This window comes from Limulus polyphemus, unplaced genomic scaffold (assembly GCF_000517525.1).
Source record: "Limulus polyphemus unplaced genomic scaffold, Limulus_polyphemus-2.1.2 Scaffold3181, whole genome shotgun sequence".
NCBI classification, from domain to species: Eukaryota; Metazoa; Arthropoda; class Merostomata; order Xiphosura; family Limulidae; genus Limulus; species Limulus polyphemus.
Window position 1 is genome coordinate 47323 of NW_013668791.1, and position 7257 is coordinate 54579.

Below are 7257 nucleotides of genomic sequence, written 5' to 3' on the forward strand. Positions count from 1 at the left end.
TAGGGACGGCTAGCGCAGATAGCCCTCGTGTAGCTTTGCGCAAAATCCATAGCAAACAAACAATAGATCCAACAGAATTTCATTTCAGAGTGAATTTGGTAAAAGTGAACTTAGCCGCTTGGATGAGGCACAAAACTTAATTCGAATGCGTTTTTGTTTTAATGTTTATAGTTCATGAAACGTAAAAATGGGACAAACAACGCTAAATTCTTTATCCTCAAGTCCACCAAAGCTGGACGTATATGTGTATTACGATCTTCTTGGACTTACAAGGTTACACAAACTCGAACAATTGGTGTTAGGGGAAAGATAATTTAAGTTTTGTAATTAGTCGTAGTTCCAAAACATAAAAACAAGAAAATACACGTTTTTCATTTATGTAATACCTGGAGCCTAATAAGGTTGATAGTAATGTAAAAATATGCCCATAAAAGCAGATAGTAATTTGGAATATATATATTTATACATTTAAAACACTAAAGTTGTTCGCAATGTCATAGTGTACCGAAAAAAAAAAAATTACGAGGCTATAATATTTCATGCTCAAATCTTCCAGAGACACATTAAAATAACGACCATAAAATTAAATATTTAATTTACCATGTAAATCTGTATAATTATTAGTAAATTATCACGGTTTGATAAAACACAAATCATATGTTTGTAAAGTTTAGATAAAATAAAATACATTGTGGTAATTACTCTCTCTCTCCTCTCTCTCTTTATATATATATATATTCAAAGCATTATGAGATTAGAAATATAGTTTGTTTTTATTTATATCCTGGATTTCAGTTGGTTGATATCGCTTTCATAGTTTTAACGCTGCTCTTTGTTCCCGCCATTTTATAGAATATAAAATAGGAACAACCAGATGTTATTCCGTTGAAAATAGAAAAGACAAAGACATGTACCATCAAGGAAATTATAAGGAACATTAAAGAAAAACAACCTTCACTACCATTTTAATAATCATTTTCAGAGAAATAGTTCCAGAAGTATAACACAAAAGAAGTGAGCAAATCAGATTAACAATAATAATAGTAAAACGTATGAAACCATTATAGTAACAATCGAACTAACACTTATCTTCATAGACGACGTTAATAGCAATAGGGTGCATCAAGTTTACAATTTTAATGTGTTAAATATCTGTAATGCTAACCTTCCAAATAATGAAATATTTTTTACTTAGAAAAAGTTTATCTTATTGTCCCATCAGTAAACCTAATCACCTACAAATAAAACAGAATGTAAAGAATTTTATTAGACTAATCAAACTATATGTATTTTATTTACTACGTATTATTTTTAAATAGGTTGACTGAAGAGCAGTGAGTTAACGCTGCGAAAATGCTACCAACTATCGGAAGTCTAGGATATAAATAAAAACAAATATATATTCCGAACCTACTGATGCTTTGTATATTTATATATCAGGTATATTCGAAAAGATCACCCAATATATATATATACTTTTTTTTTTCTGAAACATCTGAGACATAAACCAAGGAAGAACGAATAAATCTGTAGTCAGTAAAAAAACTTATGATGTCGAGAGTTACATATAAGAAGTCACACATTGAAGAATACGAAAAACATATGAAGAGGGCAATGGATGTATTAAAACATAAGCAACATGGACTAGACAGAAATGAGTGATTTATATGCAGTTTAAGAGATAAAGGCCACGTAAACATTGTCAAAAATGTGTGTGTAAAAATTTACAGTAAATAATAAAAAATCTTCGAGAATGTTTAATATACGGACAACAAGAAATAATTTGGCCTCTTAAGGGTGTCCTTGCACACCCACCATTGAAAAAGTAAAAATGTAAACACACCCTTTATTTTTCTGTTTTATTTTCTAACACGGTGAGTGACTTTGCACGAGTTTAAGGAGGGAATTTATTATTTCCTGTTTTAACTAGAACCTAGACTGTATTTTTCAGACCCTAAACTTGTATCGTCTCGTTCTATCGTCTTTAGAATATAGCAAAAAAGAAATCAGAGGCCTCCATCCTGTCGATCTCCCGATAATCTTGTAAACTTCAATGAGATCATCTCATGCTTGTTCTTTTATTTCTAAAAAAAAATAAAATAAGTTTAAGATAACTTAATCTATCTTTGTGAGATAAGACTTCCATCCCTGGAATTATCCTAGTTGCCCTCCTCTGAATCATTTCTAATTAGTCAATATATTTTCCTAGATAAGGAGATCGAAACTGTACACAGTATTCCACATGAGACCTAACTAGTGAGTTATATAAAAAGATAACTACCTCTTTTGACTTGTATAATAATGGTTATAAATTCACTCTAAAATTCTATTAGCTTTACTACTAGCAACAGAGTGACTTATTCAGCACTGTGCAAAGATTTTTTTCAGTCAATTTGCACTTACTGTAATTTAAAGATAATTTACTAAATATTTGTCTACTTTACCAAAAGTTCCATTTTGTAACATTTCAACATCCTCAATAGAGCTAGAAGTACCCGAAAGCTTAATATTAACAAACTTTACTAATTTATTAATCATGAAAATCTAAGTACGAAAATCTATAATCTTTCCATTATCCAGATAAAACGTTCCTTTTGGTGAATCCACGTTGACTTTCATCCGTGGTATTACATTTCAGTAAATTATTGTGCAAGGCTTCTTAAACAGAAGGAAATAATTAACAAAAAGTGTAGGAGTAGTTTGGCATTATTGTTTTAAGAAAGTATAATTAATATAGTCAGTATAAAGTGTTCAATTAGTCAATCATTACGTCCCTTCTAATTCGAGAGTCGACAGGTGTGGTGCTCTATTCCTCTCCATAAGCTTTTTGCAAATTTCCTAATTCAAGCTTCTTGTCTCCAATTAATTTTCTAATTTAATCGAGCCAAGTAATTTTCTGTCTGCTTTTCTCTTCCCTTCCTTCGATTTTACCCATCAAAATTTCCACCAACTTTTCCTCAGACCGAATTATATATCAAAGTAGCACATCTTCCATTTCTTGCAGTAGTTGTCTTTACACATTCCAATACTTCCTCATTAATTTTTCTTTCTGTGTAGCTGATCTTCATCATTCGTCAACAAAACCACATTTAAAATGTTTCGAACAGTCGTTTTGTTTCAGCAAACAGGGTCTACGTTTCTACCTCATAAAGAAGGACCAATCGTACAGATTTAAGTAGTCTCTTCTTCAATTCTGGTTTAAAAACGCTTCCGAGTAATTATTTGAGATTAAAGAATTATGTTTTTGCCATTTCCTCTTTCACACTCGCCATCACTTTGATATTCATCCTTAAATTAAGTAAATTCATGTACTTGTTCAAACTCTTTACATTCTTTTTATATACATATTCTGGGACCTTCCTCAGATCAGGAAATTATCATTGTCGTAGCTTTGATTATTTTTTTAATATAAGTACATAGTCTTTCTCTTTGTCACCAATTCTGTCAAGTATCCACTATCCCTCTTCCTCAGGTTCATCCATAAGTGTTCATTCATTAATATAAGTAACATTACATATTTTGTATTCTTCTACGTTGATCTCTTCTGTATCAGTAATTACATTTCTTATCAACAACTTCATATACAACTAGTGACACGTCCTTGTCGCACATACCTCTTAACTGCAAACCAACTGCCTAGATTACAGTTAATTCGAACTGCTGCTTACTGACTGCAGTATAAATTATTCAGAAATATTGATATGTATTTTTATCTAGCCCAACCTGTTGCAGGTTTCTCATTAACTTCTTACGATTAACTCTTTCAGAAGCTTTACCAATGCTTATGAAGTATCTACAAACCGTATTTACTCTTTCATCTAATATCCTTAGGCCAAATATGATCTCTCACGTGCTCCCCCCTCCAACCTTTTCTAAAACCATTTTGATATTCTGACAGCTCATTCTTAACCTTACGTTTAATTATATTGATAATTGCTTTCTACACTACTTATAACGTGCAAATGATCGAGCTGATAGTCCGCTTTCAACACTATTTATGACGTGTAAATGATCGAGCTAATCGCCCTGTATGGCCACACTCCATAGTTTTAAGTTTCTTGGAGATAGGCACAAAAAAAACAACAAAAAAACTGAGATTTTAAAGTATGCTGGCTTTGTTCCTTCTCTATGAATTGTGTTGCAAATTGCAGTCAGATACTTAATCTCTAGAATTTCCATTTTATTTAAATATTCTGCTAGAATCTTGTCTATACCGCAGGATATTCCATCTTTTAAAGTTCTGTAGGCTTCCTGTACCCGGAATTACTGGACCGTTTTCAATTGCTTTTTATCATTTCTAGAGCTGGTTTCTCTTTTTTGGCATCGTGATTTCTTTATCTACTTACCTATATCTCTGCTCCTTCTAGATAACTGTATTCATTCACCCATAATATTTTTCTGGAATCTCGAAATTCCTCCAAATTTTGTTTTATCCCTTATTCCTTTTTTCTTCTCCACATTCCTCTTTCGTGCTCCCCATAACTCCTCTTTGAACTCAACCCATTAGCGTCTTTGTTTGCAAGTTTTTATTTTATTAATACAAAAAATTGATTTTTAACTTTGGCTACGTTTTCTCTTTAAATTGTTCTAAGACTCATTTTGCTTGGGTAGGGTCTTTTTATCCAGCTTCTTTAATTTTTGTCATATTTATCCGATCACTGGGCTGTGATTAGAGCCACAGTCTGCCCCTAGATAAGTTCTAAGTACTGAATAGAGCTTCTGAAACTTTCTTCAACCAGGATGTAGTCTGTCAGATTTTTCACAATTTTGTCAACATCCTATGGTGATCTGCAAGTATAAAAATGTGTGGAGTGATGCTCAAGCCAAGTGTTTCTTGTCACTAAGTCTTTCTCTTAACAAACTGTACTAATATAGATCCTCTTTCATTTCATTCTACAAGAACATGTGGTCCAACTAGCAAGCCTTTCCCTTCTCCAATTTTTACATTAAAATCACCCATTACTATAGGTTCCTCAATATCTTGATAAAATCTTTCGGCTCCACTATAAATTTGGATGATGGTTTGTTTGTTTTGTTCGAAGTTAAGCACAAAGCTACACAATGAGCTATCTGCACAGTTCCTGGCGTTATAAGTCTGTAGATATACCGATGTGCCACTGGGGGGCTTGGATGATGGCTAAATTAGAAGGTTTTGCCTAAAACTTGACTAACATAACTTTGTCTGTGATAGGCCAGAGGCCTTTCATACAGTTGCTTACTTCCTCTTTTATCCCCCGGAGAATCAGTAGTATTACGAATTTGCCTTGCTATAGACAGAACGCATATAATATAGCTCTGCGCTATAAGTAACAATAACAACTTTCTCTTTCATCAGTACACCTATTAATCTGTGATGTTCATCTACTCCTGATTATATATTTACAATCTTCACGCTTTATCCTAAGAAAGTATGCTGGCATTGTTTTTTTCCTCTATGAACTATGTTGAAAATTTCATTCAGGTATTTAATCTCTAAAATTTATATTTTATTTAAATATTCTGCTGGAATCTTGTTTATATCGCAGGATTTTCCATTTTTAAAAGTTTTATAGACTTCCTGTACCCAGAAATACTCGACTGTTTTTAATTGATTTTTTATCCTAATAACTTAAGACATCATACTTTTCGTCTTTCGGTAACATGTTTCTCAAACTTTCTCACGTTCCAAGTTCCTATCTTCATCTTCATCTTGATATAAGGTTTCCCCCTTTGCTATTTTTATGGCTTTGTCCACAGTTCCTCATCACAGAATCTAGTACCAGTTATAGTAATTCAAGAACCCTACTTAGTAGCATGCTTTAGTACAGATTGATTGCCTAGGAGTCTTACATCCTGATTAGAACCCTTTTACTACTTTTATTTGAACTTTCCATAGGAAACCAATGGTAAATAGTGCGATAGGGCGTCCGGATACCATCCGTATTCGATGGGTGTTAGCCTCATTGGTCAGATAGATGTCAAGAGGCAGTTAGCGGGATAATTTTAGGCGACCAATAAAATGCTTAAGAACTCTCTGACGGAATCTCCACGTCAGAACCCCCTAGAGTGTTAAAAAAGAAATAACTCAAACCCTCTGGTTTCCATTTATAAGGAAGACAATTTTTCTCTTTTATTCAAATCATTATATCGCGAAAACAGTTTTTAGTTTCTTTATAAATTGTATCTTTCTTTGTTCAAAAAGTATTGGAAACAAAAATCACGAGTTAAAAATCTTATTTATTAGAAAGTTTTGAGGCCTATTCAACGATAATAGTTTAGAAATTACGTCAAAGATTAATGAAAGCACATTAGGAGGTAATCTATCATCAAAATGAACTATTATTGTGAATATAATACATGAATGAAATTGTACAATAAGAAAAACTGTAATATATTATAATGTAACGTAGAGTGAAATTGAGCGTAAAAATGAGTTAGTGTTAGAAATAGACTGAAATCTTATTCAGAAATATAATTTAATTATAGAGTCGCTCTATTCATCTTCCTGCTTAAACGTTTAAAACAACTAGTATTTTACCTTATCTTTTGTGGTCTATATCTTTAATGGGGTTTTTAAAGTCTAAAATTATTTTTAGAGGATTTAACCAATGAAAACAAGAATTAACCAAAATCGAATGTAATAATTAAGTACGATTCTGGTATAAAGTAAAAAAAAAGGATCAAGAAAATCTATCTTTGTCTGGAAAAAATCATGAAAATTAACTTTGTTGTATAAGATATATTGTATCACTCAGACTATACATAAACTAGGAAATTATAAAAGAAGTTTCTTGCAAATTATAAATACGTGAGAATGATCTTATGAAAAAAGGAAATTCATTAATGATCACTTCATATAAAGACACAAAAATTTAAGGAAATACTAAAAAGAAGAATATTTTTATTCACCATAGAAAGCCAATTGGACATGCTTTTGATAACTTATAATAAACCAAAAATACGTTTAAACGAGTGAACATAAACATCGTCATAACTCATAATTTTAGTTTAATAAGAAAAATGTTATTGAAGCAAGTTTGAAATATAGATATTTCGAATACTCAATAATTCATAAAACAAATTACGAATCTCGAACTTCACAGTTAAAGCGGAAACTTAATAGTTAATCTTTAACTTCTAATCGGAGGTATAGCTAATTTAACTTATACTAGCAGAGACCCCGCAAAACATTTCCGGCCAAATTAGTATCTTTATCGTAACAGGACTTCTTTAAATATAACATTTCTAGCACAATACAAACGAATTGTAATCTTAGAC